Source organism: Stenella coeruleoalba, assembly GCF_951394435.1.
Source record: "Stenella coeruleoalba genome assembly, contig: scaffold_57, whole genome shotgun sequence".
NCBI classification, from domain to species: domain Eukaryota; kingdom Metazoa; phylum Chordata; class Mammalia; order Artiodactyla; family Delphinidae; genus Stenella; species Stenella coeruleoalba.
Window position 1 is genome coordinate 325,327 of NW_027646459.1, and position 27,955 is coordinate 353,281.

The 27,955-nt window shown below is 44.8% G+C and overlaps 1 long non-coding RNA gene across 3 annotated transcripts in view; it reads left to right on the forward strand.

Moving 5' to 3' along the window:
* The window catches only part of LOC307181096, a 993,591-nt gene that overhangs the window by 272,761 nt on the left and 692,875 nt on the right, over positions 1 to 27,955 (forward strand). The window lies entirely within an intron of this gene.

Below are 27,955 nucleotides of genomic sequence, written 5' to 3' on the forward strand. Positions count from 1 at the left end.
TCCTCTCATTAGGAGAGTGTTTTCTTGAAGTTGTCTCCCACTCATGGGCCAGATAAAATGATTAGAAAACAAGCCAAAGCTGCAGCCCCTTGTCTATCTTGACTCTCAGGAGCCCACACCTGTTCCTTGGACCTGGCCGGTTCAGCAAGTTCCATTTTCTGCAACTGTGAGCCCCTGAGGGGTGATGATTGGCTGACCTGGGCAGCCTTACCGTGCCGGCCAGCCCTCCCCAGGTGTGCCTGGGTTGAGATCAATATAAATACCACTCCAGGCAGCAAGAGCCCCTGCAGCCGTGCCTGACGCCATTTTCTCTGCCCTGTCAGCAGTCTCGGGGCTGGGCTGGTGGGAGGGAGTGAGAGGCCACAGCTTTGTGGGTGGCCCAGTGTGAGTGGGGCTCTGTTGGACTTTCTGCAGCAGTTGCCAGGCTGCCACCTGCTAAGGAAGAGGATGTGTCACCCATACCTGCTGCTGGAATTTCTCCCTGGGCAGAGGTGAGGAAGGAAAAAAGCAGTGGGGGCAGGGACAGGACGGGTATCTCAGGCAGGGAAATGGAAATCTTCCAGAAGAGCACCCAGGGCCAGTACCATCCTGGCTGGCCTGCAGGCACCAAGTCGGCTGGCATGCTGTCACTCGTGTGGCTCCATGGCCCTTCCTCTAGGCTTTCAAGTCCTTGTACATATTCAGGTGTTTTACCTGGGAAGGTTGGGAACAGTTCAGCAGCAGCTGGCCTGGGGCTCATCTCACGTTTACTCACAGATGCCTCGGCACGGTCCCCCAGGCTTGTAATGAGGACACTCCTTGCGGGGGGGCTGCTGGCTGCATGCGAGATGATTCCCCACCTCTGACCAACTTCAGAATTGTCTACCACTGAAGCAAGTGCCCTGATAGGGTTTTCATCTGTATAACTGGTGGGTTCTGTTTTGTTTTTTCTTTTTTGTTTCAAGGTAGGTTTTATTCCTCTTTTTTGTACTTATGGATGTAAGCATGGAAATAATTCATTCATATAAATACATGTATGTGAAGGGAATAACTTTTTTCCGTTTTTTAAAAAATTTTATTTTTCATTTTATTTTATTTATTTTTATACAGCAGGTTCTTATTGGTTATCTATTTTATACATATAAATGTATACATGTCAATCCCAATCTCCCAACTCCTCCCACCGCCACCCCCCCCATGGTTTTCCCCTCTTTGTGTCCATACATTTGTTCTCTACATCTGTGTCTCTATTTCTGCCCTTCAAACTGGTTCATCTGTACCATTTTTCTAGGTTCCACATATATGCGTTAATATACAATATTTGTTTTTCTCTCTCTGACTTACTCCACTCTGTATGACAGTCTCTAGATCCATCGACGTCTCTACAAATGACACAATTTCATTCCTTTTTATGGCTAATAGTCCATTTTATATATGTACCACATCTTTATCCATTCGTCTGTCTGTGGGCATTTAGGTTGCTTCCATTACCTGGCTATTGTAAATAGTGCTGCAATGAACATTGTGGTGAATGTGTCTTTTTGATTTATGGTTTTCTCTGGGTATATGCCCAGTAGTGGGTTGCTGGATCATATGGTAATTCTATTTTTAGTTTTTTAAGGAACCTCCATACTGTTCTCCATAGTGACTATCAATTTACATTCCCACCAATCGTGGAAGAGGGTTCCTTTTCTCCACACCCTCTCCAGCATTTGTTGTTTGTAGATTTTCTGATGATGCCCATTCTAACAGGTGTGAGGTGATACCTCATTGTAGTTTTGATTTGCATTTCTCTAATAATTAGTGATGTAGAGCAGCTTTTCATGTGCTCCTTGGCCATCTCTACATCTTTTTGGAAGAAATGTCTATTTAGATCTTCTGCCCATTTTTGTATTGGGTTGTTTGTTTTTTTAATATTGAGCTGCATCAGCTGTTTATATATATTGGAGATTAATCCTTTGTCCATTGATTCAGTTGCAAATATATTCTCCCATTCTGAGGGTTGTCTTTTTGTGTTTGTAGTTTCCATTGCTTTGCAAAAGCTTTTACGTTTCATTAGGTCCCATTTGTTTAGTTTTCTTTTTTATGTCATTACTCTAGGAGGTGGATCAAAAAAGATCTTGCTGTGATTTATGTTAGAGTATTCTTCCTATGTTTTCCTCTAAGAGTTTTATACTGTCCGGTCTTACATTAAGGTCTCTAATCCATTTTGAATTTATTTTTGTGTATGGTGTTAGGGGGTGTTCTAATTTCATTCTTTTACATGTAGCTGTCCATTTTTCCCAGCACCACTGATTGAAGACACTGTCTTTTCTCCATTGTATAGTCTTGCCTACTTTGTCATAGATTAGTTGACCATAGGTGTGTAGGTTTATCTCTGGGCTTCTTTCTTTTTTATTTTCCTTTTACACCTTTATTGGAGTATAATTGCTTTACAATGGAGTGTTAGTTTCTGCTGTATAACAAAGTGAGTCAATTATACATATACATATATCACCATATCCCCTCCCTCTTACATCTCCCTCCCACCCTCCACATCCCACCCCTTTAGGTGGTCGCAAAGCACCGAGCTGATCTCCCTGTGCTATGTGGCTGCTTCCCAGTAGCTATCGATGTTACATTTGGTAATGTATATATGTCCATGGCACTCTCTCACTTCGTCCCAGCTTACCCTTCCCCCTCCCCGTGTCCTCAAGTCCTTTCTCTATGTCTGTGTCCTTAATCCTGTCCTGCCCCTAGGTTCTTCATAAACTTTTTTCTTTAGATTCCATATATCTCTGTTAGTACACGGTATTTATTTTTCTCTTTCTGACTTACTTCACTGTGTAGGACAGACTCTAAGTCCATCCCCCTCACTACAAATAACTCAGTTTTGTTTCTTTTTATGGCTGAGTAATATTCCATTTATATATGTGCCAGATATTCTTTATCCATTTATCTGTCGATGGACACTTAGGTTGCTTCCATGTCCTGGCTATTGTAAGTAGAACTGCAATGAACATTGTTGTATATAACTCTTTTTGAATTATGGTTTTCTCAGGGCAAATGCCCAGTAGTTGGATTGCTGGGTCGTATGGTACTTCTATTTTTAGTTTTTTCAGGAACCTCTATACTGTTATCCCTAGTGGGTATAGCAATTTACATTCCCAGCAACAGTGCAAGAACGTTCCCTTTTCTCCAGTAAATGCCTCTCCAGCATTTATTGTTTGTAGATTTTTTGATGATTGCCATTCTGACTGCTGGGAGTTGATACCTCACTGTAGTTTTGATTTGCATTTCTCTAATGATTAGTGATGTTCAGCATCCTTTCACGTGTTTATTGGCAATCTGTATATCTCCTTTGGAGAAATGTCTATTTAGGTCTTCTGCCCATTTTTGGATTGTGTTGTTTGTTTTTGTGATATTGAGCTACACGAGCTGCTTGTAAATTTTGGAGATTAATCTTTTGTCATTTGCTTCATTTGAAAACATTTTCTCCCATTCTGAGGGTTGTATTTTCGTCTTGTTTATGTTTTCCTTTGCTGTGCAAAAGCTTTGAAGTTTCATTAGGTCCCATTTGTTTATTTTTGTTTTTATTTCCACTTCTCTAGGAGGTGGGTCAAAAAGGATCTTGCTGTGATTTATGTCATAGAGTGTTCTGCCTATGTTTTCCTCTAATAATTTTATAGTGTCTGGTCTAACATTTAGATCTCTAATTCATTTTGAGTTTATTTTTGTGTATGGTGTTATGGAGTGTTCTAATTTCATTCTTTCACGTGTAGTTGTCCAGTTTTCCCAGCACCACTTACTGAAGAGACTGTCTTTTCTTCATTGTATATCTTTGCCTCCTTTGTCATAGATGAGTTAGCCATAGGTACGTAGGTTTATCTCTGGGCTTTCTATCTTGTTCAATTGATCTATATTTCTGTTTTTGTGCCAGTACCATATAGTCTTGATTAATGTAGCTTTGTAGTATAGTCTGAAGTTAGGAAGTCTGATTCCTCCAGCTCTTTTAATTTCCCTCAAGACTGCTTTGGCTATTCGGGGTCTTTTGTGTCTCCATACAAATTTCAAGATTTTTTTGTTCTAGTTCTGTAGAAAATGCCAGTGGTATTTGATAGGGATTGCATTGAATCTGTAGCTTGCTTTGGGTACTATAGTCATTTTCACAATATTGATTCTTCTAATCCAAGAACATGGTTTATACCTCCATATGTTTATATCATCTTTGATTTCTTTCAGCAGTGTCTTATAGTTTTCTGAGTACAGGTCTTTTACCTCCTTATGTAGGGTCATTCCTCCGTATTTTATTCTTTTTGTTGCAATGGTGAATGAGATTGTTTCCTTAATTTCTCTTTCTGATCTTTCATTGTTAGTGTATAGGAATGCAAGAGATTTCTGTGCATTAATTTTGTATCCTGCAACTTTACCAAATTCATTGATTAGCTCTGGTAGTTTTCTGGTGGCATCTTTAGGATTCACTATGTGTAGTATCGTGTCATTTGCAAACAGTGACAATTTTACTTCTTCTTTTCCAATTTGTATTCCTTTTATTTCTTTTTCTTCTCTGATTACTGTGTCTAGGACTTCCAAAAACTATGTTGAGTAATAGTGGTGAGAGTGGACATCCTTGTCTTGTTCCTGATCTTAGAGGAAATGCTTTTAGTTTTTCACTATTGAGAATGATGTTTGCTGTGGGTTTGTCATATACTGCCTTTATTATGTTGAGGTAGATTCCCTCTATGCCCACTTTTTGGAGACTTTTAATCATAAATTGGTGTTGAATTTTGTCAAAAGCTTTTCCTGCATCTATTGGGATGATCATATTTTTATTCTACAATTTGTTAATATGGTGTATCACATTGATTGATTTGTGTATATTGAAGAATTCTTGCATCCCTGGGATAAACCCCACCTGATCATGGTGCATGATCCTTTTAATGTGTTGTTTAATTCTGTTTCCTAGTATTTTGTTGAGGATTTTTACATCTATATTAATCAGTGATATTGGTCTTTAATTTTCTTTTTCTGTAGTATCTTTGTCTGGTTTTGGTATCAGGGTGATTGTGGCCTCATATAATGAGTTTGGGAGTGTTCCTTCCCCTGAAAAGTTCTGAAGAGTTTGAGAAGATTGGGTGTTAGCTCTTGTCTAAATGTTTGATAGAATTCACTTCTGATGCCATCTCGTTCTGGACTTTTGTTTGTTGGAAGATTTTTAATCACACTTTCAATTTCATTACTTGTGATTGGTCTGTTCATATTTTCTATTTCTTCCCGGTTCAGTCTTGGAAGGTTATACCTTTCTAAGAATTTGTCCATTTCTTCCAGGTTGTCCATTTTATTGGCATAGAGTTGCTTGTAGAGGTCTCTTAGGATGCTTTGTATTTCTGTGGTGTCTGTTACAACTTCTCCTGTTTCATTTCTAATTTTATTGATTTGAGTCCTCTCCCTCTTTTACTTGAGTCTGGCTAAAGGTTTATCATTTTTGTTTATCTTCTCAAAGAACCAGCTTTTAGTTTTATTGATCTTTGCTATTGTTTTTATTTCATTTATTTCTGCTCTGATCTTTATGATTTCTTTCCTTCTATTAACTTTGGGTTTTGTTCTTCATTCTCTAGTTCCTTTAGGTGTAGGGTTAGATTGTTTATTTGAGATTTTTCTGGTTTCTTGAGGTAGGCTTTTATTGCTATAAACTTCCCTCTTAGAACTGTTTTTGCTGCATCCCATAGGTTTTGGATCATCGTGTTTTTGTTGTCATTTGTCTCTAGGTATTTTTTGATTTCCTCTTTGATTTCCTCAGTGATCTCTTGGTTATTTAGAAATGTATTGTTTAGCCTCCATGTGTTTGTTTTTTACGTTACTTTCCCTGTAATTGATTTCTAATCTCATAGCATTGTGGTCGGAACAGCTGCTTGATATGATTTCAGTTTTCTTAAATTTACTGAGGCTTTATTTGTGACCCAAGATGTGATCTATCCCGGAGAATGTTCCGTGTGCCATTGAGAAGAACTTGTAGTCTGCTGTTTTTGGATGGAATGTCCTATAAATATCCATTAAATCTATCTGGTCTATTGTGTCATTTAAAGCTTGTGTTTCCTTATTAATTTTCTGTCTGGATGATCTCCATTGGTGTAAGTGAGGTGTTAAAGTCCCTTGCTATTATTGTGTTACTGTTGATTTCCTCTTTTATAGCTGTTAGCAGTTGCCTTATGTATTGAGGTGTTCCTGTGTTGGGTACATATATATTTATAATTGTTATATCTTGGATTGATCCCTTGATCATTATGTAGTGTCCTTCCTTGTCTCTTGTAACATTCTTTATTTTAAAATCTATTTTATCTGATATGAGTATTGCTACTCCAGCTTTCTTTTGATTTTCATTTGCATGGAATATATTTTTCCATCCTCTCACTTTCAGTCTGTATGTGTCCCTAGGTCTGAAATGGGTCTCTTGTAGACAGCATATATATGGATCTTGTTTTTGTATCCATTCAGTGAGCCTGTGTCATTTGGTTGGAGCATTTAATCCATTCACGTTTAAGGTAATTATCAATATGTATGTTCCTATTATTATTTTCTTAATTGTTATGGGTTTGTCTTAGTGGGTCCTTTTCTTCTCTTGTGTTTCCCACTTAGAGAAGTTCCTTTAGCATTTGTTGTAGAGCTGGTTTCGTGGTGCTGAATTCTCTTAGCTTTTGCTTGTCTGTAAAGCTTTTGATTTCTCCATCAAATCTGAATGAGATACTTGCTGGGTGGAGTACTCTTGGTGGTAGGTTCTTCCCTTTCATCACGTTAAATTTATCATGCCACTCCCTTCTGGCTTGTAGATTTTCTGCTGAGAAATCAGCTGTTAACCTTATGGGAATTCCGTTGTATGTTGTCATTTTTCCCTTGTTGCTTTCAATAATTTTTCTTTGTCTTTAATTTTTTCAATTTGATTACTGTGTGTCTCGGCATTTTTCTCCTTTGGTTTATCCTGCCTGGGACTCTCTGCGCTTCGTGGACTTCGGTGGCTATTTCTTTTCCCATGCTAGGGAAGTTTTCAACTATAATCTCTTCAGATATTTTCTCGAGTCCTTTCTCTCTCTGTTCTCCATCTGGGACCCCTATAATGCGAATGTTGTTGCATTTAATGTTGTCCCAGAAGTCTCTTAGGTTGTCTTCATTTATTTTCATTCTTTTTCTTTATTTTGTTCCATGGCAGTGATTTCCACCTTTCTGTCTTCCAGGTCACTTATCCGTTCTTCTGTCACAGTTATTCTGCTACTGATTCCTTCTAGTGTATTTTTCATTTCAGTTATTGTATTGTTCATCTCTGTTTGTTTGTTCTTTAATTCTTCTAGGTGTTTGTTCCTTAATTCTTCTAGGTCTTTGTTAAGCATTTCTTGCATCTTCTCGATCTTTGCCTCCATTATTTTTCTAAGGTTTTGGATCATCTTCACTATCATTATTCTGAATTCTTTTACTGGAAGGTTACCTATCCCCACTTCATTTCGTTGTTTTTCTGAGGATTTATCTTGTTCCTTGATCTGGTATAAAGTCCTCTGCCTTTTCATTTTCTCTATCTTTCTGTGAATGTGGTTTTCCTTCCACAGGCTGCAGAATTGTAGTTCTTCTTGCTTCTGCTGTCTGCTCTCCAGTGATTGAGTCTATCTGAGAGGCTTGTGCAAGCTTCCTTATGCGAGGGACTGGTGGTGGGTAGAGCTGGGTGTTGTTCTGGTGGGCAGAGCTTTAATCTGCTTGTCTGTGGATTAAATAAAAGTTTAATAAAAAGTTTAATCCACTTGTCTGCTAATGCATGGGGCTGGGTTCCCTCCCTGTTGGTTGTTTGGACTGAGGCGACCCAGCACTGGAGCCTACCTTGCTCTTGGTGGGGCTAATGGTGGACTCTGGGAGAGTTCACGCCAAGGAGTATTTCCCAGAACTTCTGCTGTCAGTGTCGTTGTCCCCATGGTGAGCTGCAGCCACACCCCACCTCTGCAGGAGACCCTCTAAAACTAGCAGCTAGGTATGATCATTCACCTACGGGGTGACTGCTCCTTCCCTTGGGTCCTGATGTGCACACTACTTTGTGTGTGTCCTCCAAGAGTGGAGTCTCTGTTGAGACTCTGAGTCTCTGAATGCAGTTGAGACTCTGAGTGGAGTCGCACAGACTCTGGGTCCTGTGAAGCTTCGATGTTTTGTGGTTCTAGAAATCCTATAGGAGACAGTCCACAGCAGGTGAAGCTAATGCTGTCATAGAGGTGGTGAAACCAAAGATCTGCAGTTCCGACTAGAGGTGCTGATGTACAAACAGGACAAAATCATCTCATGTGAATGTAGTTCAGGCACGTTTAAAATGAATGCAGTCATGTTAATGCCTAACATCTTCTATCTTGTGCCTCTCCTCAAGGACCCCCTCCTCAGTTCCTGAGGCTCCTGTAAGTCATGTACAGGGGAATGGAGAGTGGGCTCTGTCCAGTCTGAGCCCTGAGTTACCCTGTGTGTATCTTAGGATACTTTGTATTTCTGTGGTGGCTCTTGTAACATCATCTCTTTCAGTTCTGATTTATTTGGCCCCTCTCTTTAAAAAAAATACTACTGTTGTCTTTTATTCTTTACAGAAGTTTAATAAGTGTTTGATCTACTACCCTTACTCTATGTATACTTTTTGCCGTGAGATTTTTACTTTTGTTTGTTTTCTTGTTACTGTCAATAATTAGTGAGAATTCTTTTAAGCTACCTTCAACATTGCTTATAAAGCTGCTTTATTAGTGATGACAGAGCTTTAATGGAAGTCGTGTTCTGGTTGTAAATTAGAATGCAATGTGCCAGCAAAAAGCCCCTTAAGTGTATGTCTCATTACTTCTCGTTCTTTTTTTCCCCTTTTTTTCTCTCTTTTTTTTCTTGTTCTTTTTTTAATGTTTATTTTTTATCAGAGCAAATTTGATTAAAATGTTTTGTTTGTTCTAGGTGTGTAAGATGTTGTTCTTTTACACATATACATGTATCTATACTTCTTCAGATCGTTTTCTCATGTAGCTTGTGACACAATGTTGAGTAGTCTTCTCTTGGTATTCCATAGGTCTTTGGTGATTATATATTTCACATGTGTTTCTATATCTATGTTAACCCCAATATCCTAATGTATCCAGTCCTCACACCTTTCCATTTGGTGAACCATAACTTTGTTTAATGAATCTGTGATTGCCTTTCTCTGTGGAAATATCTTCATTGGTATCAATTTTTAGCTAACACCTATAAGTGATATTATAGGATATGTGTCTTTTGCTGTCTGACTTAGTACAATTTGCCTGATTACCTCTAGAATCATCTACGGTGCTGCAAATGGCATTGTTTCATTTTTTTCCCTAGATAATATTCCATCTGTACATGTACCAGTTCTTCTTTGTCCACTCACCTGTTGATGGACTTTTTGGTTGCCTCCATGTCTTGGCTATTGTAATACTGCTGCACTGCACATTTGCCTGCCTGTGTCTTTACAATTCTGTCTTCTTATGTTATAGGCCCAGGAGTGGGCATCCTGTATCATATGGTATCTCGGGGTTTACCGTTTAAATGCACCACGATTCTGTGCTCATTATTGGCTCTTTCCAGGTTACATCCCACTTAAAGTTGAGGGTATGCATTTCTCCACAACACCTTCAGCATTTATTTATTTATTTATTTTTAATATCTTTATTGAAGTATAATTGCTTTACAATGGTGTGCTAGCTTGTGCTTTACAACAAAATGAATCAGTTATACATATACATATGTTCCCATATCACTTCCCTCTTGCGTCTCCCTCCCTCCCACCCTCCCTCCCCTCCAGGCGGTCACAAAGCACCGAGCTGATCTCCCTGTGCCATGCTGCTGCTTCCCACTAGCTATCTACCTTACGTTTGGTAGTGTATATATGTCCATGCCTCTCTCTCCCTTTGTCACAGCTTACCCTTCCCCCTCCCCATATCCTCAAGTCCATTCTCTAGTAGATCTCTGTCTTTATTCCTGTTTTACCCCTAGGTTCTTCATGACATTTTTTTCCCTTAAATTCCAGGTATATGTGTTAGCATACGGTATTTGTCTCTCTCTTTCTGACTTACTTCACTGTGTATGACAGACTCTAGGTCTATCCACCTCATTACAAATAGCTCAATTTCGTTTCTTTTTATGGCTTCAGCATTTATTGTTTGTAGTTTTCTTGCTGATGGATATTCTGACTGGTGTGAGCTGATACCTCTTTGTGGTTGAATTTGCATATGACTCATAATCCTTTGAAATTGAGCTTTAAGTCATGTCCTTTTTATTTTTCAAACTGTGATTACAGCTTAGCTCTTCAAAGTGTTTTCTAAAGTATGTGTTACATTTTGAAATTTATTGGCCATTACCTCCCTCAAAACATTTTGAGGGCAGGTTTCATTTACAGCCCTGCAGTACTTGTTCACATGAAGTGACCATTAGCACAGGCTTTAAAGCTGCTTTTGCAGGTAACGGCCAGATTGCGGCAGCCTTTCTTTGTTCCCCATGCTGGTACTAGGGAAACAGAGCTTCCGGCCGGTGGTCTTCCTCGGTTATAAATTAGAGTGGAATGTGCCCGGATAAACCCCCAAAGGCTGATGTCTCCTTACTTTTGTTTGTTTTTTTAATTTAATTTATATTTTTATCGGAATAATATTCCATTTTGTATATGGACCACTTCTTGGTGCATTGCTCTGTTGAGGGACATTTTCGTTGCTTCCAAGTGTTGGCTATATTAAATATTGCTGGAGTGCAAGATTGCCAGCTTGTGACTTTTTGATTCTCATTTTCTCAGGTGATAGTCCCAGCAGTGGGTATGACTGATTGACTAGTAGCTCAATGTTTACCTTTTCAAAGCACCTCCATTGTGTTTTCATTAGTGGCTCTTACCATGTCTCCCTTAGAGCCGAGGGTACGAACTTCTCCACAATCCCTTCAGCATTTATAGTTTGCAGCATTTTTGCTAATGGCCAATCTGACTGTTGTGACCTGATAGGTTTTTGTAATTTGGGTTTGCATGACTTTAAAAATTCCTAAAATTCATCATTTTCCACGCCTTTTTCCTTTCTGTTAAAAATCAAGTGTGAGTACAATCTATCTCTTGAAGCTGTCTTCTTGGAAGGTTGCCCTCTTTTGAATTTTTGGTGGATATTCGACCCCAGGATTTTTTTGGAGGGCAGATGTCATTACAGAACTGCAAGTTTGGTGAATATTTAGTGACCATTAGCACTGGGTTTAAAGCTGCTGTTGTGGGAAACGGCCACAAGGAGGCAGCATTTGTCCTTTCCCAAATCTGGGTACTAGGGCAGCAGAGCCTTTCTGGAAGTCGTGGTCCTAGGTTTTAAGTTAGAATGGAATGTGCCAGGAGGAACGCCCATAAGTTTATGTCTCATTACATCTTGGTTTTTAAAATTTATTTAATCGGGGTAATGATTAGATATTGTTTGTCCAGATGTACACAATCTGGTTCATTTGTACAATATATATGTCTATTCATGTTCAGATCCTCTTCCCATGTAAAATATTACAGTGTTCCATAGACCTCCCTTGCTATATGGTCCGTCTTTTTGATATATGTTTATTATATGTATTTGTATACGTATGGTAACGTTAATCTTAATTTATCCATTCTGCCCACCTTTCCTTTTAGATAAGCATACTTAATTTCTAAGTCTGTGAGTGTCTTTCTCTGTGGAAATATGTTCATTTGTGTTAGTTATTAGATAACGCCTATAAGTGATATCATAGGATATAGGTCTTTTGCTTTCTGACTTACCTCATATTCTGTGATTATCTCCAAGCTCATCTATGGCACCTCAAATAGCAGTGTTTCATTGTTTTCCATGGCTAATATTCTATTGTGAACGTGGACCACTTCTTCTTCATCCATACATCTGTTGATGGACATTTTGGTGGCTTCACTGTCTTGGCTATTGTGAATAAGGCTGCAGTGCAGCTTTTGCAGCCCGCGTCTTCTCGATTCTGGTCTTCTCAGGTGAGAGGCCCAGTGGTGTGACTGCTGCATCGAATGGTACCTCAACTTTTACTTTTAATCGTAGCTCCTTTCTGTTCTCATTATTGGCTCTTACCACGTTACATCTCACCAGCAGCTAGAGGGTACACAGTTCTCTAAAACCCCTTCAGAATTTATTGTTTGTAGACCTTTTGCTGATGGTCAGTCGACTGGTGTGAGTTGAAACCTTTTTGTACATTAGATTTGCATGAGTCTAATAATTCCTGAGGTTGAGCTTTCACCCATTTTCCTTTTTTTAAACAAGAGAGTGAGTCAAACTTACCTCTTCATACTATCGTCTTGAAAAATTTGCCAGTTTTGAATTTTATTGTCCATTCCCTACCTCAGCACAGTTGTTTAGGGCAGGTGTCCTTTGCAGCCCTGAGTCCTTGTGAATGTTAAGAGAACATTAGCTGTGGGCTTAACGCCGCTCTTGCGGAAAACGGCCACAAGGCAGCAGAATTTCTACATTTCCAACTCTGGGTTTTTGGGCAGCAGAGCCTTCCTGGAAATCGTGTTAGTAGGCTGCAAATTAGAGTGGAATGTGCCAGAGCACATCCCCAAGAGCTTATATCTCCTTACTTCTTGTTTGTTTTATAAATTTAATTTTTATTAATTATCAGAGCAAACTTGATAAAAATATTTTGTTTCTCCTAGGTGTACAGAATCTCGTTCATTATATCAATGTATCTGTCATTTATCTTTGCATTCTTTACCATGTAGGTTATTACAGAGTGTTGCCTAGACCTCTCTTGGTATTCCATAGGTATTTTGTGATTATATATTTCATATGTATTAGTACATGTCTGTTAACCCTCATATCCTAATTCACACATTCCTTACACTTTTCCATTGGTTAAACATAATTTTTTTTTCTTAATCCATGCTTTTCCTTCTCTTGGAAATAAGTTCATGAGTATCAACTTTTAGGTAACACCTAGAAGTGATGTCATAGGATATCTGTCTTTCACTTTCTTTCTTTAATTTGAGTGATTATCTCTAGGTCCTTATATGGTGGTGCAAACGGCACTGTTTCATTGTTTTCCATGGCTTATATTCCATTGTTTACATGGACCACTTCCTCTTTGTGCATTTTTCTGTTGATGGACATTTTGGTTTCTTCCAAGTCTTGGCTATGTTAAATATTCCTGCAGTGCAGGATTGCCAGTCTGTGTCTTTTCCATTCTGCTCTGCTCAGGTGATAGGCACATCAAAGGACCTACCAGATCACATGGTAGCTCAATTTTTACCCTTAAACGCACCTCCATTATGTTCTCACTACTGGCTGTTACCAGTTTACATCCCCCCCAGCAGCTGGAGGGTACACAGTTCTCTGAAACCCCTTCAGCATTTATTCTTTGTAGACTTTTTGCTGAAGAACATTCTGACGGCTGTGAGGTGAACATTTCTGTAATTGGATTTGCATGGCTTTATTCATTGCTGATGTTGCGCATTTTTCAATTCCCTTTTATTTTAAAGAGAAAAAAAAGAAAAGACAAAATGTGCGTAAAATATGCCTCTTGACATTGTCTTCTTGAAATGTTGACGTCTTTTGAATTTTCTGGTCGATTACGACCCCAGGACATTTTTGAGGCCCGGTGTCCTTTACAGTGCTGCACATATTTTGAATATTAAGTGACCATTACCTCTTGGTTTAAAGCTGCTGTTGTGTGAAACAGTCACAAGGCGGCAGCATTTCTCCTTTACCAAATCTGGTTACCAGGGCAACAGAGCCTTAATGGAAGTCCTGTTCTAGGTTGAAAATTAGAATGGGATGTGCCAGGAAAAATTCCTTTCAGTTTATGTCTCATTATTTCTTGTTCATATTTTTAATTTAATTTTTATTTTTTATCGCAGCAAATTTGATTACAATGTTTTTTTTTTTTTGTTCTAGGTGTGCAAGATGTGGTTCTTTCACACACATACATATATCTATTCTTCTTCAGAACCTTTTCCCAGGTAGGTTATGACACAATGTTGAGTAGTCTTCTCTTGGTATTCCGTAGGTCTTTGGTGATTATATATTTCACATGTGTTTCTATATCTATGTTAACCCCAATATCGTAATGTATCCAATCCTCACACCTTTCGATTTGGGGAACCATAAGTTTGTTCAATGAATCTGTGATTGCCTTTCTCTGTGGAAATATCTTCATTGTTATCAATTTTCAGGTAACACCTATAAGTGATATACGTTAGGTGTCTTTCGCTTTCTCACTTACTACAAGTTGCATGGTTACCTCTAGACTCATCTATGGTGCTGCAAATGGCATTGTTTCACTTTTTTCCCGAGCTAATATTCCATCTCTACATGTAACAGTTCCTCTTTGTCCACTCATCTGTTGATGGACTTTTGGTTGCTTCCATGTCTTGGCTATTGTAATACTGCTGCAGTGCAGATTTGCCTGCCTGTGTCTTTCCAATTCTGTCTTCTTATGTTATAGGCCCAGGAGTGGGCCTGCTGGATCATATAATAGCTCAATATTTACCTTTTAAAGGCACCTCCACCCTGTTCCCATTAGTGACTCTTACCAGGTTACGTCCCACTTCAAATTAAGGGTATGCATTTCTCCACAACCTCTTCAGCATTGATCGTTTGTAGTTTCTTTCCTGATGGTTATTCTGAATGGTGTGAGCTGATACCTCTGTGTGGTTGGATTTGCATGTGTCTCATAATCCTTTGAAACTGAGCTTTCAGGCATGTCCTTTTATTTTTCAAACGGTTATTACAGCTTAGTTCTTCAAATGGTTTTCTTGAAATATGTGCCACATTTTGAAATACTTTGGCCTTTACCTCCCGCAAGACATGATGAAGGCAGGTTTCCTTTACAGCCCTGCAGGACTTGTTCATATGAAGTGACAATTAGCATAGGTTTTAAAGCTGTTTTTTCAGGTAATGGCCAGAGGGTGGAGCATTTCATAATTCTATGAAACGTAACTGAACACACAATATATATTTTTTCTTTTAAATTTCCATTGTTACTTTTTTAAAGTACAATTATAATTGAAGTTCTTTGTAACAAGTGAAATTTAAAAAATTAAAGGAAAAGATAATATTTTACCACTTGCCATCCTTTCCCATTTACTGAAACGACCAGCATAATGTGTAGATTTCTCATTTTATCCAGGTGTTCTATACATCTGGAATATCATGCTTCTCACTGTAGAAAAACAGATTTAGCTCTCACACTTTTTATAGGCTACATAACATTCCATAGAACAGAAGTACCAACTATTTCAGACTTAGCTTTTTGAGGGACACTCAGGTTACTTTCTGTTTTATTTTGTTGTTCTTTTTTTGGGGGGGGGTAGGAGTTTATTATTTATTTATTTATTTTTGTTGTGTTGGGTCTGAGTTTCCGTGTGAGGGCTTTCTCTAGTTGTGGCAAGTGGGGGGCCACTCTTGATCTCGGTGCGCGGGCCTCTCACTATTGCGGCCTCTCTTGTTGCAGAGCACAGGCTCCAGATGCGAGGGCTCACTGGTTGTGGCTTATGGGCCTAGTTGCTCCATGGCATGTGGGATCCTCCCAGACCAGGGCTCGAACCTGTGTCCCCTGCATTAGCAGGCAGATTCTAACCACCGCACCACCAGCGAAGCCCTCTATTTTGTTGTTCTGCTAGTTTGTTTTAACCCAAGAAAATATTTTTTTAAATACAAAAAAACAAAATTAAGCTAAGGGTAAGGATTAGGGTTTAGGGTAAGATTTAGGGTTAGGGTACGGGTTAGGATTATTGTATGGCTTAGAGTATGGTTTAGGGTTATGGTTATGGTACGGGTTAGTGTTAGGGTACAGTTTAGGGTATGGCTATGGTTTAGTGTTAGGGTACGGGTTAAGGTATGGGTTAGTGTTAGGGTATGGGTTAGGATTCAGGTACGGTTTATGTTCAGGGTTATGGTTAGGTTTAGTGTATGGGTTAGTGTTAGGTACGGGTTAGGGTTAGGTTTAGTGTTAAGGAAGGGGTAGAGTTTAGGGTACAGGATAGGGAACAACAAAGGGTTAGGGTTAGGGTACGTGTTAGGGTACAGTTTAGTGTTAGTGTACGGGTTAGGATTAGGGTACGGTTTAGGGTAAGGTTTAGAGTTAGGGTTAGGGGACGGGTATGGTTTGGGGTACAGTTTAGGGTATGACCACGGGTTAGGAGTAGGGTAAGTGTTAGGGTACGGTTTAGTGTTAGTGTACAGGTTAGGATTATGGTACGGGATAGTGTAAGGGTTAGGGTTAGGGAATGGGTACAGATTAGGTTGCAGGTTAGGGTATGACAACGGGTTAAGGTTAGGGTACGTGTTAGTGTATGGGTTAGGATTAGGGTACGGGTTAGGTTATGGGTTAGTGTTAGGGGATGGGTTAGGATTAGGATACGGGTTATGGTACGGTTTAGGGAAAGGGTTAGGATACGGGGTAGGGTTAGGATAAAGTTTAGTGTATGGCTATGTGTTACTGTTAGGGTACATGTTAGCGTACGGGTTAGTGTTCGTGTACAGCTTAGGGTAAGGGTTAGGGTTAGGGAACGGGTACGGTCTCAGGTACAGGTTAGGGTATGGTAGCGGGATAGGGATAGTGTACGTGTTAGGATGAGACTTCTTTGTAGTGCAGATTTGAATTTCCCGCTTGCTTGGTGGGCCAAAAAGTGTGTATGCATTTTATCCTGAATATACTCAGGAAAAAACGTATACGCCCTTTTTGGCCAAGTGCATCGCTGCCAAACGATGTGCCAAACAGGAGGTTACAAGCACTGACTCTCCAAGTGGGGAGATTGTTAGTAAAGCGTCTGGAATGGCGAACCCGAGTACCAGAGGACGAATAATGAGATGCGTTTTAGAAACCTTGCCCGATCACACTGTGGACCATCCTCTGGGTTTCCCACGCATGTTTTAGCTGTAGGAAGAATCCCTTAAACCTGGAGGGTTGGGACCCATGGAATGGGTAGCACGCAGTACTACTTCAAAGGGTCTGCATTTGCTCACCGAACCTCACCAATCCTCACAGCCCCAAGTGTCCAGCCTTATGCCTCACTCAGCTGTGGGTGTAGATGTGGTAAATCCAGGTTTCATCACAAGCCTGAACGAGTTATTTAAGAATTTCTCTCTCTTTCACTGTCTTTGTGTTTTGATTTTGAAATTTATTTTTATAATGGGGTTTAGCTGATTTGCACTGCTGTGTTTATGCCGCTCGATGCACACTTGATTCTCTTACAGAGACATATAAATACATAGGTTTTAAGATTCTTACTACTCAGATATATTCCTCTGCGGTGAATAGGGGGTGTTGAGTCCACTTCGTTGAACAAGGAGTATATCTTGTCTATTACTGGCTTATGGAACGGTATCTGTGCTCATTTCAATCTCTGGATTTATGCAGCACCCCAACTCACCTTTCCCCTTAAGCAAGCATAAGTTGGTTTTCTAAATGTGAGACTCTGTTCTGTTTTGTAATTCAGTTCATGTGTAGCCAAGTTTACATTCCCTCTATAAGTGTTATCTTATGACTAGTTTCTTTTTCTGTGTGACTTATTTCACTCAGAATCATCGAACCTAAATCCACTCATTATGCTGCTACGGGCCTGATGACATTGATTTCATTGCGGAGTGATATTCCATTGTATGTAAGTACCACAACTTCTTTATCCATTTTTCTCTTTCTGGGATATTTAAGTTGTTCCGTTGTCGAGGTTCTTGTAAACACAGCAGCCCTAAACTTTGGGGTGGCTGTGTCTTTTTTATTTTAATTTCCCTAAGCTATAGGACCATAAGTGGAAGTGCCCGAGTCTCTGTAGCTTTGTTTTTTAGATGTTTCAGGAAACACCATACACTTCTCCAGAGTGGCTGTTGGCCATTTACATCCCGCCCATCAGCATAACAAGGCTCCCAGTTCTCCATGGCCTGTCGTGCCTTTCTGGATTTTACACTTTTTTCAGATGGCCCATTTAACCGGTGGGAAGTGAGACTTCATTGTAGTGCGGATTTCCATTGCACGCTTCCTTGGTTGGCAAAAATGGCCGTATGCGTTTTTTCCTGGATATATTCAGGAAAAAACGCATATGCATTTTTTGGCCAAGTGCATCATTGTCGAAGTTCTGCCGCTTTTCATGTGCTTTAAATGCAATTCCAATCTACCTCCTGAAATCTGTTTCCTGCAATTGTGCCTTGCTTTCAAGTCCTCTTCACAGCCTTACCTCAATATATTTTTGGACGATAGTTGTCCTTTATAACTCTGCAAGTTTGTGAATTGCAGTGACCCTGAGCTCCTTTTTCCAACTCGCTTTTTTGTGAGCTGGACGCAAAACGGCAGGATTGCTTCAGGCCCTAATCTGGTTCCAGCGTGGCACGCTGAGCCTTTGGTTAATTCTTCTTCTTGGTGGGAAATTAGAGTGAAATGTGCCCCTCCAAACAACTACAGCTAGTCTCTCATTGGTTCTCCCTATTCCCGTTCATCCTCCGCAGAAATTGCAGAGTGTGCCAAACAGGAGGTTACAAGCACTGACTCTCCAAGTGGGGAGATTGTTACTAAAGCGTCTGGAATGGCGAACCCGAGTACCAGAGGACGAATAATGAGATGCGTTTTAGAAACCTTGCCCGATCACACTGTGGACCATCCTCTGGGTTTCCCACGCATGTTTTAGGTGTAGGAAGAATCCCTTAAACCTGGAGAGTTGGGACCCATGGAATGGGTAGCACGCAGTACTACTTCAAAGAGCCTGCATTTGCTCACCGAATCTCACCAATTCTCTCAGCCCCAAGTGTCCAGCCTTATGTCTCACCCAGCTGTGGGTGTAGATGTGGTAAATCCAGGTTTCATCACAAGCCTGAACGAATTATTTAAGAATTTCTCTCTCTTTCACTGTCTTTCTGTTTTGTTTTTGAAGTTTATTTTTATAATGGGGTTGAGCTAATTTTCACTGCTGTGTTTATGCGTCTGTACACACACTTGATTCTCTTACGGAGACATATAAATACATAGATTTTAAGATTCTTACTAGTCAGATATATTCCTCTGCGGTGAATAGGGGGTGTTGAGTCCACTTCGCTGAGCAAGGAGTAGGTCTTGTCTATTACATATTTGGCTTATGGAACGGTATCTGTGCTCATTTCAATCTCTGGATTTATGCAGCACCCCAACTCACCTTTCCCCTTAAGCAAACATGTTTGTTTTCTAAATGTGAGACTCTGTTCTGTTTTGTAATTCAGTTCATGTGTAGCCAAGTTTACATTCCCTCTATAAGTGATATCTTATGATAAGTTTCTTTATCTGTGTGACTTATTTCCTTAGAATCATCGTACCTAAATTCACTCATTATGCTCCTACGGGCCTGATGATATTGATTTCATTGCTGAGTGATATTTCATTGTACATAAGTACCACAACTTCTTTATCCCTTTTCCTCTTTCTGGGATATTTAAATTGTACCATAGTTGAGGTTCTTGTAAACACAGCAGCCTTAAACTTTTGGGGTGGCTGTGTCTTGTTGATTTTAATTTTCCTAAGCTATAGGACCATAAGTGGAAGCAACCTAGGCTCTGTAGCTTTGTTTTTTAGAGGTTTCAGGAAACACCATACACTTCTCCAGAGTGGCTGTTGGCAATTTACATCCCGCCCATCAGCATAACAAGGCTCCCAGTTCTCCATGGCCTGTCCTGCCTTTCTGGTTTTTACACTTTTTTCAGATGGCCCTTTTGACCGGTGGGAAGTGAGACTTCATTGTAGTGCAGATCTCCGTTGCAGGCTTGCTTATTTGGACAAAAAGAGCATATGCGTTTTTTCCTGCATGTATTCAGGAAAAAAACGCATATGCCCTTTTTGGCCAAGTGCATCATTGTCAAAGTTCTGCCGCTTTTCATATGCTTTAAATGCAGTTTCCATCTACCTCCTGAAATATATTTCCTGCAATTGTGCCATGCTTTCAAGTCCTCTTCGCAGCCTTACCTCAATATATTTTTGGACGATAGCTGTCATTTATAACTCTGCAGGTTTATGAATTACAGTGCCCCTGAGGTCCTTTCTTCAACTCGCTTTCTTGTGCGCTGGCCGCAGAACTGCAGGATTGCTTCAGGCCCTAATCTTGTTTCATCACGGCACGCTGAGCCTTTTGTTAATTCCTCTTCCTGGTGGGAAATTAGAGTGAAATGTGACCGTCCAAACACCTACAGCTAGTCTCTCATTGGTTCTCCCGATTCCCGTTCAACCTCCGCAGAAATTGCTAACTGTGCCAAACAGGAGTTTTAAGGCACTGACTCTCCACGTGGGGAGATGTTTAGTAAAGCGTCTGGAATGGCGAACCCGTGTACCAGGGGACAAAAAATGAGATGGGTTTTAGAAACGTTGCCCGATCACATGGTGTACAATCCTCTGGGTTTCCCATGCATGTTTTAGCTGTAGGAAGAATCCCTTAAACCAGGAGAGTTGGGACCCAGGGAATGGGTAGCATACAGTATTACTTCAAAGGGTCTGCATTTGCTCACCGAACCTCACCAATCCTCTCAGCCCCAAATGTCCTGCCTTATGTCTCACCCAGCTGTGGGTGTAGATGTGGTAAATCCAAGTTTCATCACAAGCCCTGAACGAATTATTTAAGAACTTTCTCTCCTTCACTGTCTTTGTTTTTGAAATTTATTTTAATAATGGGGTTTAGTTGATTTTTCACGGCTGTGTATACTGCTCTACACACACTTGATTCTCTTACAGAGACATATAGATACATATGTTTTAATATTCTTATTGTCAGATATATTCCTCTGCGGTGAATAGGTGGTGTTGAGTCTAATTCGTTGAGCAAGGAGTATATCTTGTCTATTATATATTTGGCTTATGGAATAGTATCTGTGCTCATTTCAATCTCTGGTTTTACGCAGCACCCCAACTCACCATTCCCCTTAAGAAAGCATAAGTTTGTTTTCTAAATGTGAGACTCTGTTCTGTTTTGTAATTCAGTTCATGTGTAGCCAAGTTTACATTCCCTCTATAAGTGATATCTTATGATAAGTTTCTTTTTCTGTGTGACTTATTTCCTTTGAATCATCGTACCTAAATCCATTCATTATGCTTGTACGGGCCTGACGACATTGATTTCATTATTGAGTGATATTCCATTGTACGTAAGTACGAAAACTTCTTTATCCATTTCTCTCTGTCAAGGATATTTAATTTGTACCGTAGTCGAGGCTCTTGTAAACAGAGCAGCCCTAAACTTTGCGGTGGTTGTTTCTTGTTATTTTAATTTTCCTGAGCTATAGTGCAATAAGTGGGTTTAGGGTAGGGTTAAGGTTAGCATTAGGGAACGGGTATGGTTTAGGATGCGACAATGGTTTAGGGTGAGCGAAAGTGTTAGGGTACAGGTCAGTGTTAGTGTACCGTTTAGGATTAGGGTAAGTGTTAGGGTAATGCTTCGGGTTAGGGTTACAGTTAGGGAACGGGGACGGTTTAGGGTACAGGTTAGGGTACGACAACAGTTTAGGGATAGCGTACATGTAGGGTAAGATTTAGTGTTAGCGTACGGGTAAGGATTAGGGGACGGGTGAGGGTCAGGCTTCGGGGAAGGGTTAGGGTTAGGGTTCGGGCTAGGGTTAGGGTTAGGGGACGGGGACGGTTTAGGGTCCAGGTGAGGGTACGGCAACGCTTTAGGGGGAGCGTGCGTGTGAGGGCGCGGGTTAGTGTTAGCGTACGGCTTAGGATTAGGGGACGGGAGAGGGTCAGGCTTCGGGGAAGTGTTAGGGTTAGGGTTCGGGCTAGGGTTAGGGTTAGGGGACGGGGACGGTTTAGGGTCCAGGTGAGGGTACGGCAGCGCTTTAGGGGGAGCGTGCGTGTGAGGGCGCGGGTTAGTGTTAGCGTACGGGTTAGGATTAGGGGACGGGTGAGGGTCAGGCTTCGGGGAAGGGTTAGGGTTAGGGTTCGGGCTAGGGTTAGGGTTAGGGGACGGGGATGGTTTAGGGTCCAGGTGAGGGTACGGCAACGCTTTAGGGGGAGCGTGCGTGTGAGGGCGCGGGTTAGTGTTAGCGTACGGGTTAGGATTAGGGGACGGGTGAGGGTCAGGCTTCGGGGAAGGGTTAGGGTTAGGGTTCGGGCTAGGGTTAGGGTTAGGGGACGGGGACGGTTTAGGGTCCAGGTGAGGGTACGGCAACGCTTTAGGGGGAGCGTGCGTGTGAGGGTGCGGGTTAGTGTTAGCGTACGGGTTAGGATTAGGGGACGGGTGAGGGTCAGGCTTCAGGGAAGGGTTAGGGTTGGGGTTCGGGCTAGGGTTAGGGGACGGGGACGGTTTAGGGTCCAGGTGAGGGTACGGCAACGCTTTAGGGGGAGCGTGCGTGTGAGGGCGCGGGTTAGTGTTAGCGTACGGGTTAGGATTAGGGGACGGGTGAGGGTCAGGCTTCGGGGAAGGGTTAGGGTTAGGGTTCGGGCTAGGGTTAGGGTTAGGGGCCGGGGACGGTTTAGGGTCCAGGTGAGGGTACGGCAACGCTTTAGGGGGAGCATGCGTGTGAGGGCACGGGTTAGTGTTAGCGTACGGGTTAGGATTAGGGGACAGGTGAGGGTCAGGCTTCGGGGAAGGGTTAAGGTTAGGGTTCGGGCTAGGGTTAGGGTTAGGGGACGGGGACGGTTTAGGGTCCAGGTGAGGGTACGGCAACGCTTTAGGGGGAGCGTGCGTGTGAGGGCGCGGGTTAGTGTTAGCGTACGGGTTAGGATTAGGGGACGGGTGAGGGTCAGGCTTCGGGGAAGGGTTAGGGTTAGGGTTCGGGCTAGGGTTACGGTTAGGAGACGGGGACGGTTTAGGGTCCAGGTGAGGGTACGGCAATGCTTTAGGGGGAGCGTGCGTGTGAGGGCGCGGGTTAGTGTTAGCGTACGGGTTAGGATTAGGGGACGGGTGAGGGTCAGGCTTCGGGGAAGGATTAGGGTTAGGTTTCGGGCTAGGGTTAGGGGACGGGGATGGTTTAGGGTCCAGGTGAGGGTACGGCAACGCTTTAGGGGGAGCGTGTGTGTGAGGGCGCGGGTTAGTGTTAGCGTACGGGTTAGGATTAGGGGACGGGTGAGGGTCAGGCTTCGGGGAAGGGTTAGGGTTAGGGTTCGGGCTAGGGTTAGGGTTAGGGGACGGGGACGGTTTAGGGTCCAGGTGAGGGTACGGCAACGCTTTAGGGGGAGCATGCGTGAGAGGGCGCGGGTTAGTGTTAGCGTACGGGTTAGGATTAGGGGACAGGTGAGGGTCAGGCTTCGGGGAAGGGTTAGGGTTAGGGTTCGGGCTAGGGTTAGGGTTAGGGGACGGGGACGATTTAGGGTCCAGGTGAGGTTACGGCAACGCTTTAGGGGGAGCGTGCGTGTGAGGGCGCGGGTTAGTGTTAGCGTACGGGTTAGGATTAGGGGACGGGTGAGGGTCAGGCTTCGGGGAAGGGTTAGGGTTAGGGTTCGGGCTAGGGTTAGGGTTAGGGGACTGGGACGGTTTAGGGTCCAGGTGAGGGTACGGCAACGCTTTAGGGGGAGTGTGCGTGTGAGGGCGCGGGTTAGTGTTAGCGTACGGGTTAGGATTAGGGGACGGGTGAGGGTCAGGCTTCGGGGAAGTGTTAGTGTTAGGGTTCGGGCTAGGGTTAGGGTTAGGGGACGGGGACGGTTTAGGGTCCAGGTGAGGGTACGGCAACGCTTTAGGGGGAGCGTGCGTGTGAGGGCGCGGGTTAGTGTTAGCGTACGGGTTAGGATTAGGGGACGGGAGAGGGTCAGGCTTCGGGGAAGGGTTAGGGTTCGGGCTAGGGTTAGGGTTAGGGGACGGGGACGGTTTAGGGTCCAGGTGAGGGTACGGCAACGCTTTAGGGGGAGCGTGCGTGTGAGGGCGTGGGTTAGTGTTAGCCTACGGGTTAGGATTAGGGGACGGGTGAGGGTCAGGCTTCGGGGAAGGGTTAGGGTTAGGGTTCGGGCTAGGGTTAGGGTTAGGGGACGGGGATGGTTTAGGGTCCAGGTTAGGGTACGGCAACTCTTTAGGGGGAGCGTGCCTGTGAGGGCGCGGGTTACTGTTAGCGTACGGGTTAGGATTAGGGGACGGGTGACGGTCAGGCTTCGGGGAAGGGTTAGGGTTAGGGTTCGGGCTAGGGTTAGGGTTAGGGCACGGGGACGGTTTAGGGTCCAGGTGAGGGTACGGCAACGGTTTAGGGGGAGCGTGGGTGTGAGGGCGCGGGTTAGTGTTAGCGACGGGTTAGGATTAGGGGACGGGTGAGGGTCAGGCTTCGGGGAAGGGTTAGGGTTAGGGTTCGGGCTAGGGTTAGGGTTAGGGGACGGGGACGGTTTAGGGTCCAGGTGAGGGTACGGCAACGCTTTAGGGGGAGCATGCGTGTGAGGGCGCGGGTTAGTGTTAGCGTACGGGTTAGGATTAGGGGACGGGTGAGGGTCAGGCTTCGGGGAAGGGTTAGGGTTAGGGTTCGGGCTAGGGTAAGGGTTAAGGGACGGGGACGGTTTAGGGTCCAGGTGAGGGTACGGCAACGCTTTAGGGGGAGCGTGCGTGTGAGGACGCGGGTTAGTGTTAGCGTACGGGTTAGGATTAGGGGACGGGTGAGGGTCACGCATCGGGGAAGTGTTAGGGTTAGGGTTCGGGCTAGGGTTAGGGTTAGGGAACGGGGACGGTTTAGGTTCCAGGTGAGGGTACGGCAACGCTTTAGGGGGAGCGTACGTGTGAGGGCACGGGTTAGTGTTAGCGTACGGTTTAGGATTAGGGGAAGGGTGAGGGTCAGGCTTCGGGGAAGGGTTAGGGTTAGGGTTCGGGCTAGGGTTAGGGTTAGGGGACGGGGACGGTTTCGGGTCCAGGTGAGGGTACGGCAACGCTTTAGGGGGAGCGTGCGTGTGAGGGCACGCGTTAGTGTTAGCGTACGGCTTAGGATTAGGGGACGGGTGAGTGTCAGGCTTCGGGGAAGGGTTAGGGTTAGGGTTCGGGCTAGCGTTAGGGTTAGGGGACGGGGACGGTTTAGGGTCCAGGTGAGGGTACGGCAACGCTTTAGGGGGAGCGTGCGTGTGAGGGCGCGGGTTAGTGTTAGCGTCCGGCTTAGGATTAGGGGACGGGTGAGGGTCAGGCTTCGGGGAAGGGTTAGGGTTAGGGTTCGGGCTAGGGTTAGGGTTAGGGGTTGGGGACGGTTTCGGGTCCAGGTGAGGGTACGGCAACGCTTTAGGGGGAGCGTGCGTGTGAGGGCGCGGGTTAGTGTTAGCGTACGGGTTAGGATTAGGGGACGGGTGAGGGTCAGGCTTCGGGGAAGGGTTAGGGTTAGGGTTCGGGCTAGGGTTAGGGCTAGGGGACGGGGACGGTTTAGGGTCCAGGTGAGGGTATGGCAACGCTTTAGGGGGAGCGTGCGTGTGAGGGCGCGGGTTAGTGTTAGCGTACGGGTTAGGATTAGGAGACGGGTGAGGGTCAGGCTTCGGGGAAGGGTTAGGGTTAGGGTTCGGGCTAAGGTTAGGGTTAGGGGACGGGGACGGTTTAGGGTCCAGGTGAGGGTACGGCAACGCTTTAGGGGGAGCGTGCGTGTGAGGGCGCGGGTTAGTGGTAGCGTACGGCTTAGGATTAGGGGACGGGTGAGGGTCAGGCTTCGGGGAAGGGTTAGGGTTAGGGTTCGGGCTAGGGTTAGAGTAAGGGTACGGGGACGGTTTAGGGTCCAGGTGAGGGTACGGCAACGCTTTAGGGGGAGCGTGCGTGTGAGGGCGCAGGTTAGTGTTAGCGTACGGGTTAGGATTAGGGGACGGGTGAGGGTCAGGCTTCGGGGAAGGGTTAGGGTTAGGGTTCGGGCTAGGGTTAGGGTTAGGGGACGGGGACGGTTTAGGGTCCAGGTGAGTGTACGGCAACACTTTAGGGGGAGCGTGCGTGTGAGGGCGCGGGTTAGTGTTAGCGTACGGGTTAGGATTAGGGGACGGGTGAGGGTCCGGCTTCGGGGAAGGGTTAGGGTTAGGGTTCGGGCTAGGGTTAGGGTTAGGGGACGGGGACGGTTTAGGGTCCAGGTGAGGGTATGGCAACGCTTTAGGGGGAGCGTGCGTGTGAGGGCGCGGGTTAGTGTTAGCGTACGGGTTAAGATTAGGGGACGGGTGAGGGTCAGGCTTCGGGGAAGGGTTAGGTTTAGGGTTCGGGCTAGGGTTAGGGTTAGGGGACGGGGATGGTTTCGGGTCCAGGTGAGGGTACGGCAACGCTTTAGGGGGAGCATGCGTGTGAGGGCGCGGGTTAGTGTTAGCGTACGGCTTAGGATTAGGGGACGGGTGAGGGTCAGGCTTCGGGGAAGGGTTAGGTTTAGGGTTCGGGCTAGGGTTAGGGTTAGGGGACGGGGACGGTTTCGGATCCAGGTGAGGGTACGGCAACGCTTTAGGGGGAGCGTGCGTGTGAGGGCGCGGGGTAGTGTTAGCGTACGGGTTAGGATTAGGGGACGGGTGATGGTCAGGCTTCGGGGAAGGGTTAGAGTTAGGGTTCGGGCTAGGGTTAGGGTTAGGGGACGGGGACGGTTTAGGGTCCAGGTGAGGGTGCGGCAACGCTTTAGGGGGAGCGTGCGTGTGAGGGCGCGCGTTAGTGTTAGCGTATGGCTTAGGATTAGGGGACGGGTGAGGGTCAGGCTTCGGGGAAGGGTTAGGTTTAGGGTTCGGGCTAGGGTTAGGGTTAGGGGACGGGGACGGTTTAGGGCCCAGGTGAGGGTACGGCAACGCTTTAGGGGGAGCGTGCGTGTGAGGGCGCGGGTTAGTGTTAGCGTATGGCTTAGGATTAGGGGACGGGTGAGGGTCAGGCTTCGGGGAAGGGTTAGGGTCAGGGTTCGGGCTAGGGTTAGGGTTAGGGGACGGGGACGATTTCGGGTCCAGGTGAGGGTACGGCAACGCTTTAGGGGGAGCGTGCGTGTGAGGGCGCGGGTTAGTGTTAGCGTACGGGTTAGGATTAGGGGACGTGTGAGGGTCAGGCTTCTGGGAAGGGTGAGGGTTAGTGTTCGGGCTAGGGTTAGGGTTAGGGAACGGGGACGGTTTAGGGTCCAGGTGAGGGTACGGCAACGCTTTTTTGGGGAGCGTACGTGTGAGGGCGCGGGTTAGTGTTAGCGTACGGGTTAGGATTAGGGGACGGGTGAGGGTCAGGCTTCGGGGAAGGGTTAGGGTTAGGGTTCGGGCTAGGGTTAGGGTTAGGGGACGGGGACGGTTTCGGGTCCAGGTGAGGGTACGGCAACGCTTTAGGGGGAGCGTGCGTGTGAGGGTGCGGGTTAGTGTTAGCGTACGGGTTAGGATTAGGGGACGGGTGAGGGTCAGGCTTCGGGGAAGGGTTAGGGTTAGGGCTCGGGCTAGGGTTAGGGTTAGGGGACGGGGACGGTTTCGGGTCCAGGTGAGGGTACGGCAACGCTTTAGGGGGAGCGTGCGTGTGAGGGCGCGGGTTAGTGTTAGCGTACGGGTTAGGATTAGGGGACGGGTGAGGGTCAGGCTTCGGGGAAGGGTTAGGGTTAGGGTTCGGGCTAGGGTTAGGGTTAGGGGACGGGGACGGTTTAGGGTCCAGGTGAGGGTACGGCAACGCTTTAGGGGGAGCGTGCGTGTGAGGGCGCGCGTTAATGTTAGCGTATGGCTTAGGATTAGGGGACGGGTGAGGGTCAGGCTTCGGGGAAGGGTTAGGGTCAGGGTTCGGGCTAGGGTTAGGGTTAAGGGACGGGGACGGCTTAGGGTCCAGGTGAGGGTACGGCAACGCTTTAGGGGGAGCGTGCGTGTGAGGGCGCGGGTTAGTGTTAGCGTACGGCTTAGGATTAGGGGACGGGTGAGGGTCAGGCTTCTGGGAAGGGTTAGGGTTAGGGTTCGGGCTAGGGTTAGGGTTAGGGGACGGGGACGGTTTAGGGTCCAGGTGAGGGTACGGCAACGCTTTAGGGGGAGCGTGCATGTGAGGGCGCGGGTTAGTGTTAGCGTACGGGTTAGGATTAGGGGACGGGTGAGGGTCAGGCTTCTGGGAAGGGTTAGGGTTAGGGTTCGGGCTAGGGTTAGGGTTAGGGGACGGGGACGGTTTAGGTTCCAGTTGAGGGTACGGCAACGCTTTAGG